Here is a 12,914-nt window from a genome sequence, read left to right on the forward strand (position 1 = left end):
TGTGTGGAGTAATAAAAGTAGATGCAGGGAGATGTCGGTCTGCTTGTATTGGACGTGCTGCCTATATACATGATCATTGTCATGAATATCGTCATAATTCTTTGTTGTTCTATCAATTGCCCAACAGTAATTTGTGCACCCACGTTTGGTATTTTCTCGAGAGAAGCCACTAGTGAAACCTATCCCCCCCGGATCTATTTCACATCATCTACTTGCAATCTCTACTTTGCTATTCGTGTTTCTATTTTATTTGCTCTTCTATTTTTAGATATATATTATCAAAAACCCCAAAATACCTTGCTACGTTTTATTTTCTACAACTTTATTTGCATCTATCAATCTTTCTTTTACTTTACCCATGAGGGATTGACAACCCCTACACGCGTTGGGTTCCGAGGATTTGTTATTTGTGTGTAGCTGCTGCTTACATAGTCTTGTGGATCTTTCTACTGGATTGATACCTTGATTTTTGAGGGAAATACTTGCCTCCGCTGTGCTACATGACCCTTTAAGCTTGGAGGGAAACCAACGCAAATTAGCTGGGAGTCACATGCGCACATAACTTCACGGTTTTTCGGGAAATGGCGAGGTTCATGATGCAGCAGAGGGGCTCTTGGTATTACAACGACTTATAAGAAGGAAACCGCCACCACAGCCTCCTTACACTTTCCAGATCTCACATCATCGTTGCCTTTCCTAATCCTCAGAGCTCCAGCTTCCAAGCTCTCTCCTTTCCCCAATCCCCTCAAACCCCTACCCTAGTTCGTCCATGACTGGCTCCGGCTCTAAAGGAAAGTGGTAGACCTCGTGTGCCACTGAAAATGACATCTTGGAGTTGAAGAGTGCCGGCTATTTTTCAGAAAACATCATCCACCGTGCTCCGGAGAAGGGCCAGATCATCCCTACGCCTAAGGAAGGCGAGAGGGTGGTTTTTATCCCTCACTTCCTCTGGGGCTTTGGTAGAATATGGGGATGTAATGTTTTATTATGGGTAGGATTTCCATGATCTCCCCCCAATTCTAATTTATGTATTTAGGCTTTTATCATTGTCTGCGAGGCCTTTTCGTGGGTCCAACCCCACTTTGGCTTGTGGTTGAAGGTCCTCAACGTGAATATGAAGGTTGTTAATAGCGAGAAGGCAAACTGTGGGGGAGTAATGATTAGCAAGACCCCCCTGGTTTAATGGTCGGGCGGTACCTTCATAGACACCATCAAGGAATGGCAAAAGGAGTGGTTCTACATCACCCACCCACACGACGCGGGGTGGGTAGCACCTCCTGAATTCAGATCCAGTCCTCCCACCCGACTAGTGTCCTGGACGGAGAAGTCTCTCGATTGATGGAGGCCGTGGAGGTGAAGGAGCTGAAAAGATGCATATACATCTTGCTTGAAAAGAAAATCGAGCTCACTGATGTAGTTCAAGTCATGCTACATCGCCACCTCCTCCCCTGTCAACATTGGGCTGCTCCGATGTGGTTTTGTAGTCCGCCCGACCCGGTTAACATACAAAATTTCTTTCACATCACCCACATAAAGTTGTGGAAGGTGATTTTCAAGCCACAAAAGACTTGGCCGACCGAAGAGGAACACATCGGCATTGATACCAATAACCCCCCAGACCGATAAGATTCCCTTATGTGTTTATATTTTCCCCCTTTTACCAAGGCCTTTATTCCCCTTTGCCTTTATCTTCACAGATCTCGCTAGAAAAGTCCCAACGGATAAACTGTCCAACATCATTGCTCGAGGGGCCCACTACATCTTTATTAGCAACCATGCTGGTCGAAAATCTGGACACGACGCCAAAGTAGAAGGAAGAAAAGAAGCAGAAGAAGAAGCAGAAGGTCCGATGAGATATTCGCTCAAACGGACCTCTGGACACTAGGTCTGAAGACACATTCACTCCCTCTACTATGGAGGGACAGGAGGAAGCGGGCGGGGAGGATAGCGGCTCCTCCCACACGAAGAAAAGTGCGGCGTATGAAGACGTCGAGGGAGATCCAACTCCCTCTGCCCCAATGATTCAATGAAGGGACAAGGTGGCCCTGTTCAATGATGTCCTAGACTCCGATGAGGAATCCGAGGACTTTGAAAGGGATCCTCGAAGGACCCTTAGGGTGAAGCCCCGAGTGCAAAGGTATAAATCCTGAACATCTTTTCGCATTGAGATTCTCTTATTAATGATAGGCTTTATTTCTGTACTGTAGTCTGCTGCGTGATTTTCCTATCAACCAAGTTTCGGAGGGGGACTCCTTGCCAGCCAACCTGGCGGAGAGCAGGACCGCATCACACAACACACCTCCCCTAGTCGTCGAGGACATGGGGAGGTGGTGTCTCGGAGGAACCCCTAGGAACTAGATACTAGGGCCGGGGCTGATGATATCATGGCCGAGGACAACACCTCGACCGCCGAAGACCGGAGGTTGAATCTCTCTTGGCAAGAAAAAAGGGGGAGCCTAGACAATCCGAGCTTTCTTCGAATACAGTTCCAGAGACTCCTCATTCTCCAGAATCAACAATACCAGCTTCTCCGAGAGGAGAAACTGGAATGCTGCACCTGGATCTGCCCGTTACAAGAGGGGCCCCAAACCGGGTGGTCGGCCATGATGGAGGAGGGACTCAATGAATCTTACATATCTAAGGAACATATGTGGTTCTTCAAAACATTCGATCATTTGATAATGGATTGAAGGAGTCTTTCGACGGCATGTTGACAGGCTTCAAGGTAATTTGCAATCTTTTTTACAAAGTAGTTGTAATTCGTGGGTTTATAAGAAATCTCCATATTAAGTATCCCCCGAGCCATGTGTGAGTTTGAACAAACTCATGCGGGGGTCAAAGTAGTGTGGGAAACACATATAAAATATGTTTTAAAATGAGTCGTAGCAACCAAGAATCTGATAGGATGATGGAAAAAACTTAGTAGAGGATTCAAAATCTCTGTTTTATTTGGAGTCTGACATGTATTTATGTAGACCTTGTCTTCGGGAGCAGCCCCCAACTCCGTGGAGTTGGCAGAAATGAATCCGAAGCTTAAGAGCTCCGAGGAAGAGCTCGACTTGCTTAACAAGTGGTTCGACAACGCACAAGGTAAATCCAAACTAGACCATTATTTCTCATCAATGTGAGGTATTGTTACTTGCATCCTTAAGTCATAATATTCTGATGACGACTATAGTCGCCGCCATGGAGGTTGATAAGCTAAAGGCCGAGCTAAACAAGGCGAGGCAAAAAGCTGTCGGACAGAAGTCGGCAGCCGAACAAGCGGCTGTCGAACTATTGGTGATGAGGTGAGTAAGTGTCAAGCACGAGGCCACGGTCACTGAATTGAAGCAAGAACTCAAGGATTCCATCAATAAATGTGAGGTCCTTGAGAAAAAAAATAAGGAACATGCTTCCGAGTTGTCCTGTGCAACCGTAATGCTTCAGGAGGCGTGGAAGGAGGCACGTAGCCATCAGAAGGAGATCCACCAATTCAAGAAAATTGCGGATGGTAAGAGATACTTACTCCAGGCCCGTGTGTCTTTGGCGGAAAAAAGTTTGCATTGCTTACCCAAGTGTGGCATTGTCCAGGCCCGTTTTCAGACCTCCCAAAGAGTACGACCGATGCTTCAAGGTATTATGAATCCCATGAGAGGGATAGTGAGGAAAGGCTGTTCTGGGTGCAATTCCAAGCCCCTTGGCAACCTATCCTTGTCTACGATCAGCTGAAATAGCTGATGGAGCTGCATCAGATGGCACATCCACCGATGAAGGATCTCTGCGTCACGCTATGGTCTATAGAGCCTCTACCGAGTAGCTACCTTGGTGTGGTATAGAAATGGATTGCCGTTGCGCCCAGATTGACGTTCTAAAGCGCTCCGTCTGCATGGAGGGATCTCGGATGACATTTGCGAGGTCCATGATGCAATGGCTGAAGTTGAAGCCCACCGAGATGGCCACCGCAGCTTCTCCCCTTGGAAAGGAGCATATGCGCCCCGAGCTATATTTCCCCAACATCATGGAGGCTGCTCGAGCGATAGAAGCCCAGTGCTCCAAGGATGCAAACATTGAATGGAAATACTATCCTATATGAACGGTTGAACCTCTATGCAATACAATGCCTTTTTTTCTTTACATGGTATACCATGTCTTACTTTCTTTAATTTTGACTCCTATGCGGCCATTTTGACTTGAAAGTTTCCAGTCATCAACTTCAGCCCCCTGGTAGATGCTATCAGGGGTGTTTTGGCTTACACACTGTTACCCTTAGCCAACGTCTTGGTGCCCAGAGGCGGTAGTGCGGAAGGAAACAAGGAAATCAGAATATGCAGCTTTATTTCTTTCACTTGACCATAGGATCTTGACCGCGGGGAGTAGTTACGAGCCTCCTTGTAGCTTGTGATGTTGGGACATACCAAGGTTAAAAAACCATTGTCACTTGGTTTGTATAACTTCAAACCCTCCGCATAACACGGTGAACATCCATCAATTCTTAGTTTAATACTTGTCAGTGGATCGCAGATGAGATCTTGCTTATTAAGACAGTCAGTTTTTGGCTTTCTCCAATGAGATACTTGACCAGATGAGATAGAAGTACAATCACAACGGTTCTCCCTTTACCCTTTTAGCCGAACAAGTAGAACAAAAAGGGGTAAGCACAGGAGCGGGGCAGCCCAACTACTGACCCAAGAGATAATTCGGAATCGATGCATATAACACAATATCTAAGACACCGAACACATGATAAAATATGGTGTTGAAATGATGCTTAGGGCGGGCGTAATAGAACGTATTGAACAGGCTTGTTGTTGTGAAAGAGCAAAAAAGAGGTAAAGAAGGTTGTACGATATAAATGATAACCGTGGGATCATAAAGAGTGGTCTTTATTTCCGATGAATTCGTACAATAGGATTTGCTCAAGAAACTGCTATGGATACTATAAAATAATTATAGAGGAAAAGTTTAGATGGGGTCTCTTGCGGATGGCTTGATGTCCTTCACGGCGCCCTGCTACACATCTGCACCTCTGCTCTCCATGAAGTACTCCTTTACGTGAGGGAATAATGGGCGAACAGACATTTGATAGAGACGGTCTTGATAGGTCACCGAGCCGTGTGCAGCTTGACGCTGAGTAGGTCCTTAATAATACCTAAATTTGTCCGAATACGTCTAATGACCGTAGTTCGGTCTAGCCGGATACTTGGTCCCATGTATTCGGGCCCCACAGCTGCCCATGGTATTTTAAGCCTGAAACTGTGCCTCCAGGGCACGTACTTTACGGCTAGCAAGGTCCTACTATGGGGAGCGTATCCATGTTTATTTTGAGCATTAGAAGGATCCGAGAACTGTGGTGGGACTCGACCTCGTTTGTTTTCCCCTCATTCCTTAACGGTAAGCTGGGGCTTTGGAGTCGTACTACCGGCCTGTATTTTGGCTGCCAGAGTCGCGATATGTTCCTTGGTTCGGAGGGATCGCTCGCTGTTACCATTAACAGTAATAACACCCATGGGTCACAACATCTTCAGCTTCAGGTATGCATATTAGGAACGACATTAAAGTGAGCGAACGTTGTATGGCTGAGAGGTGCATGCTAGCCGTTGCAAAAAGGGACAATGTCGAAGATTAAGTCTTTGTTGCGGAAGTTGTCGGGTAAACCGAACACTACTTCCAAAGTTATGGTACCCGAGCAACGAACCTTGATGCAAGGAATTATTCCTTTGAAGGTGGTGTTACTGTGTTTGATCCTTGACGGATTGATACCCATTTTTCTCACTGCGCCTACGTAAATCAGATTGAGGCAGATGCCTCCATCCATAAGGACTCTAGTGAGATGGTACCCATTGATAATGGGGTCGAGCACCAGGCCGATGAGCCCCCGCGCCGAGTACTGGTCAGGTGATCCGTGCGGTCAAAAGTGAACGGACATGCCGACCATGGTTATACTTCGGAGCTACTGGTTCTATTACGTATACGTCCTGAAGTTCTTGTTTCCTCTCCTTTTTTGATATGTGTGTGGCATAGATCATGTTCACGGTTTTCACCTCAGGAAAAAATCCTTTTGGCCTTCATTGTTTGGCCTGCAAGGTTCTTTAGCGTCCTTGCTTCGAGGACTCTTGCCCTGGTCCTCGGCTATATGTTTGCTCACCTGTTTGATTACCCAACAGTTACAGTTGCTGTGAGTAGAGGGCTTATTTGGAGTGTCATGGATCTGGCAGGGCATGTCTAGGATTTTGTCCAGTGCGTTCTATCCATCCCGATTCGCCTTAGAGGGTTTCTTCTGTGATCCAGACCTGGAATTGCTAAATCGGGCATTGGTGTCGTGTCTTCAGATTCACCGTCGTTGTGCTGACGCTTGTTCTTATTGCACTTGGCTTCGCATTTCCGTTTCAAACTTGAGACGTGCTAGTATTTGCAGGCGATTTCTTCTGATGGGCTACCCAACTGTCATCGCGTGCGCAAAAGTGGGTCATAAGCAACATAAGGGCTACCATTGTTCTTTGACTATCTTGCTCGAGCGTCCGGGCTAGCCATTGGACCTTGATGTTGCTTCTGAATGAGGTTACTGCCTTAGCGTTCGGACAGTCAATGATTTGATTTTTCATTGTTAGGAATCGATTCCAGAAGTGTCGGGGTGACTCACATGCTTGTTGGACGATGTGCCTCAGGTCATCGAAACCCGACGATCGTATATACATGCCTTGAAAGTTAGCTCGGAAAGCGTCTTCGAGCTCTTGCCAACTCACGATGGAGTTTTCGTGGAGGCTATTGAGCCAATGTCGTGTTTGTTCCATGAGCTTTAATGGGTAATATTTGATGTCATGGAGGTCATCACCTCGGAAAATATGAATATGGAGAAGAAATCTTCGATCCACACGGCTGAGTGTGTTGTCACATCGTATTGTTCTATATTGACGGGTTTGAACCCTTCACGAAACTGGTGCTGCATCACCTTATCCATAAAACACAATGGGTGAGCGGCGCCTCTGACCCGAGCCAGGTCTTGCCGGAGCCCACATGAAGCCCTGTTCTGGGGTGGTCCCAAACTCTATCATTAAGATCCAATGGATCTCGGTACCCGTCCCGTCTGGCGGGAGTGTGTCCTCTGGACCCATAGATAGATCTTGTCTATCGAACATTAGAGTTCAAGTTGTGCCACGGGTCACATGGGTCTCCGGGCTACGCCGGCTTCTTCCCTCTTCTGCGAGGGTGTTCGGGTTGTTCCCCGGCTTCCCCAGTCGTCTTGTCCCAGCCTCAAGGGGGCGGTCTGGTTGGTCACCCTGAGTTCGTCTAGGGAGTGTGGGCTCAAAGGCCTCGTCCTCGAACTCTCGCAATAACTGGCAACGCAGGTAACTTTTCTTTAGTCAATTTTGTTCCTTGTTGTATCCTTCTTCGGCGGCTAGGATTTGAGTCCATCTGCCGTTGATGGAGGCTTGTTCGGCTTTGATTTGTTGTTGTTTTATCTTGAGGCTTTGAGTAGTGGCTATGAGTTGCCGGTTCAGTCGTTGTTGATTCAACGGGTCTTTGGGGACAATGAAATCCTCGTCTCAACTACGTTCCTCTTCAGAAGGAGGGAAATAGTTGCTATCCTTGATATCATCGAGGTACTGAAACTTATCCAGATCCATGTGCCCCTCCGAATCGTCAAGACTGTGTTCGGGAGCATCGGGATCAACGGGGTTCTGTGGATCATCCGGGATAGAGTTTTCATCGGTTCCCGTATTCCTTTCCTTGCCCTTACGTGCCTTAGGCTTTTTGCGACATTGGCGCCATTGAGGTTGATCGCCATTGTTTTTAATTGGGGTGTCGTCATCACTCCTCCCTATGGCCCCATCATCTTTAGGTGTGTGCACTCTCCACCATATATACATCATAGGTGGAGGTGGCAATCCGTGGTCCAGTTATGGGAGGAGAAGGTGTGTCAACATTTGTATATGTATCTTCGGATTCATCCGAGCAGAAGCCAACATTTTAGTTAAATCGCCGATAGTGTCTATCAAGTGGGTGGTGGGTGGGAAACAAAATTCCCTGTGATCGGTCTCGGAGCCAAACTGAGCATAGGTCGGGGTCAGGAAGTACTAAATTACCATAGTTTGGATTTGGGCCACAGTCTTGTTTGATAGAAAGGGATTGGCCTGAGTAGTCCTCGGAACTTTGGCGGAGTTGATCTCCGGTGCGTCGGCACATGGAACGTGCTTGGAAAATATTAACCCCTGGTTCCCGAACGCAAGGGTCATATTTGTGCTCGAGGCCGGATCTGAAGTAGGCACGGTCCCGAACATGAAGTCGGGGAGGGGACCCAAAGTCAAGGCTTCAGGGTTTCCGGGCTCTTCAGCCAAAGACGAGAACCAAGCGAGGACCAGTTTGCGTGGGGCATTGACGAAGTAATCTAAGTCGCCGAACTTGATTTTCTAGCCTAGGGCAAACCCGTCGATCTGGTCGTGGTACCGAGTCACTTTGATATGCTGGACAATGTTATCGAACGCGGAGAGTTGGCCAGGGATGAATATATTCCCAGTGCTAATGCCTTCACTAGTGACCAAGCGAGCCATCGATCCTTGTGGCGATCCTTCAGTGGAACTCTCAATCAAAGCACCAATCTTAGTGTCAAAAGTGGCAAATCTCGGGTAGGGGTCCCGAACTGTGGATCCTGGATACTTTACGGCGAGGCTGAGGCATACCGGATGGCACAGGAGACTGCTCGTCACACTAAGGTGGCCAACCATGCACTTGCGGCTGCAATGGAGTACAACCCAAACTATCTCCGGGATTTTTATTGAGGTAAGTTGTGGCCATAGACCAAGTTAAGCCAAAAGCCTAATCTTGGGGGAGTACGTATTTCAGATTGACATTACATTCATGTACCACACATTCATTCTTATTGTCGGTGTTCATCCTCTTTGATTGTATAATCCATGATTAATTGTATTTTCACTTTATTTTGTGTGTTTGACAAACTTTCAAAAACCCAAAGAAAATTCTTGCTTCTTTTCGATTCTTATTTCTTGTTTAATTAGATTGCTTCATTACAATAAAACCCAAAAGGATTTCTCATTGTTCTCCTTATTTGTGGGGAGCTTTCCCGTGTAAATAGTTTTTCTCACTGTCAGTTTTCCTTTGTTAATTTCCTTTCGCCAGAAAAACTAAAAACTCCAAAAACATTTTAGTGTGTTTCTTTGAAATTCTTTTCTCTTCTTTGAGTTGTCATAATGAGAAGATTATACTAATTATTAAATGATCATAAGTTATATTGTTGTATTGTTGATCTGATAAAGAGCCAATGTTACCTTGTCTTCTCCTTTGAATAAATGTTTTGTAGATTCCAGCTTAGTCCACAACACACTATCACTATTATTATTTTCAAATCATTAGGTTGTGCAAGTGAAAGGCAATAGTGACGATAATTTGATGAAGTGATTGCGATAAAGGAAGTTGGTATGAGCTCTTCTTGATTATTTTTTCTAAATATATTTATATCGGTCGCTCTTGATTCAGCATATTAGGAGTAAACATGTTTGTGATGACAAGTAGAGATTATAATTTCTCATGCCATGCTTAAATAGCTAGGAGTGGATATTGATTTATCATGTGTGTCAACATGCATTAAAATGATTATATTCTAGTATGTTAGCATGGTATCCTCCTCTGAGTAATTCGAGTAGATTGACTTGGCACATGTGCAGAACATGTAATTGATTCAAAACCAATGCAGCATGCATGATATTTATGTTTGGAGTATTTATATCCTACTCATGCTAATGTTCAATGTTAATTATTCGCGATGATTGACTATGACCATTGTCGCTCTCTAGTTGGACGCTTCCCAGTCTATTTGCTACCCTTCACATGTACTAATCGGGAATGTTGCTTGTGCATCCAAAATTCTAAAACCAAAGTTGTTCTACATGAGTCCACCATATTTTCCTATATGCGGTATTACCCTGTTGTTCCTAGTAAATTTGCATGTGGCACCTCTAATCATTCCAATAAATATTTGTTTTGTGTTCCCGTACCGCTCAGGAAGTGATGGGGTGGTTAGTATCTTCCATGCTAAGCAGGTTATCCTCGTGATGGATGTTTATTCATTTGTCATTGCATGAGTAGTAAAAAGGATGCACAATCCTGCATAATCAATAAAATAAAATAAAACAAGCTCCCTTGGAAAGATGAATGTTGGAGGGCACGTGTGCATTCGATTAGCCATGGCTTGTGTATGTATGGTGGTGGCGAGTAAACTTTACAATTGCGCTTGGGAACCGCTTATAATGTGTTTAGCATAGAAGATACCAAAATCCTTTGTCATGACGTTGACAGGAAAAAGAACACCACCCGAAATTATACTTTCATCTCTCTCTTAAACCATGAGCTCTGGCACCTCTCCAAATAAATGCTTCCCTCCGCGAAGGGACTTTCTATTAACATTCATGTTATTTACTTCTATAGTTGAGTCATCATCTTCTCATTTAAGCACGAGTCCTGAGAGTGCTATTGTGATTTTAATGCATTGAGTCTAGTTAATGTTGGATGTGAGCATGACGGGATCTCTTCTACCTAATGTTTAGTCGCTGCTTGAACCTCACAAGTCCTCTGCCTTTATATTTTGCAGTCTCAGAAAGGGATAGCGAGATACCATGTTATCATATTACTTCCTGATTGTTTTGACAAATTGTTGGCATCCAAGGTATCTTATTAGTGCTTGCTAGTTAGTCATATTATAGTCATGAGTAAATGTGAGAACTACGTGTTATCATTGACATGGTTAGTTTATAATCTTTGCTGAAACCCTGAACATTGAGTTAAGCATACATACAACAAAGAGAACAAAAAAGTGTGTAAATTTTTTCTTTACCACTTCTAGTTTGTCAACTGAATTGCTTGAGGACAAGCAATGAGTTAATCTTGGGGGAGTTGATACGTCCCAAAAGTATGTACTTTTAGAAACACTGCTCCTCTTGTTTTGGACTCTAATTTGCATGATTTTAATGAAACTAGCCCAGATTGATGTTGTTTTCTACAGAACTACCATGGTGTTGTTTCTGTGTAGAAATAAAAGTTCTCGGATTGAGATGAAAAATTTTGGAGAATTATTTTCAGTATGTAAAAAATATTGGTGAAAGAACCCATAGTGGAGGACCCACCAGGTGGCCACGAGGCAGGGGCACGCCTACCCCCTCGGAGCATCATGGTATCTTGTGGGGCCATTGGCAATCCCCGATGCACATCTTCTAACATAAGGTGTCTTTTGCCCTACAAAAAATAAGTAAGAAAGATTCATCACGTTTTACAGGACAGAGCCGCTTGTATTGTAAGGACTAAGATGTGGTCCTTTCCTATTTAGGGGGCGATGCCCCAAAAATGGAAAGAAGCGCATCTATGCGTTTCGCAAGCAAGATAAACATAGCACATACATAATTTAAGAATGAAAAATAGGGAATAGTTTGCCATCTCACATAGCTAATATCAGAGTTTACATCCACACATTTATTCAGACAAGGTAGTTTCGCTACGGACTACATAACATAAGAAAAAGGCTATGCTATCCTGCATGATTGCCCACGATCACGACCACGCCTCAGTCTTCTGGATAGTTCACGTACAGGCGGTCGTTCTCCTCATCGTACTGCCACGCCAGCTGCGTGCCATCCGGATCACCTGCGTCGGGCGTACCTCTACCTGTTGGGGTGTTGAAGTAATCTGTGAGCCACGGGGACTCAGAAATCGATGACCTTGGTACTGAAACTAGTCAAGTTAATATGTGAGGAAGGTTCGGTGTTTAGGTTGCAGCATCCTAAGCATTTATGGTGGCTAACTTATGAAGATTAAAGTTATAGATGTGGTGGTCTACACGAGCGGTCGAAAACTAGATGATCACTAAGTGATCCTGAACACCTATTTACGTCAAAGATAATCCCACTGTGTTCCCGATCGAAGAGAGGTCTTTGAAAGAGACAATCACGGTTACGCACACAGTTGGCAGTTTTATTAGATTAAGTTCAAGTTATCTATAACCGGATGTTAACAAATAATCCATGTTGCCACATAACCGCGGGCACGGCTTTCCAAAAGATTAAACCCTGCAGGGGTGCTCCAACTAGTCCATCACAAACGGTCACGGGCCGCAAAGTAATCCTCTATCACGAATCTCATGATCTCGTCGGATTCCTTAGAGGAAAACCTCAACTCTGGGGAGTACCAAAGCTTCACCGGGATTCCTATACGCAAGATATATCGCTAAGGTAAGACAAGACTAGCAGAACCTCCCGTCGTGTCAACGACCCTGATAAGAGCCGCGTATCTCAGTCTCAGGACACGACGGATGAGCGGTGGTTACCACGCCAGAACATCGAGTTGCCCCGGGGAGCGGAATAAGCTGCTCTGGGTTGGACCAACACTCATGAGGAGCACTGGCCTAGGTTGTTGATTTATTCCTCGGGGTAGTTATTCCCTATGCAAATTATTATGAGGTGATTAGCAAATTATAACCAATGTTGGGTCCTGCCGGGCAAGTCTTAACACTACACGATTTATCAAGGGGGTCCCCATAACAACCCCGAACGTGTTAGGAGCGATCAGTTATGGAATCAAACACCGGTAGCCGAAAACTAAGGCGGTAATAACGGAACAAATCACCCAGCAAAACCTAGGCCTTCCATCATTTACCAAGTATACAGGTGCATTAGTTAAATAGCAGTTTACTCATCATGATATCAAATACTTATGTTGTCACATGAGGCATCTGGCACCTGCAACTAGCAAAGCTATCATTAGAAGTTGAGCATGCCTACTTAGCCAAACAACATTAGCTAGGAGGGGAAGTTGTTTGGGTTTCATGGCAATATCAGGAGGCAATTATATCAAGTGGTAGGCAGCGAGCATAATCGAAGGAAACATGAATCTATGCATAACAAAGCTATATACGGTATCAAGGTCACGAT

This window comes from Hordeum vulgare, chromosome 6H (assembly GCF_904849725.1).
Source record: "Hordeum vulgare subsp. vulgare chromosome 6H, MorexV3_pseudomolecules_assembly, whole genome shotgun sequence".
NCBI lineage: Eukaryota > Viridiplantae > Streptophyta > Magnoliopsida > Poales > Poaceae > Hordeum > Hordeum vulgare.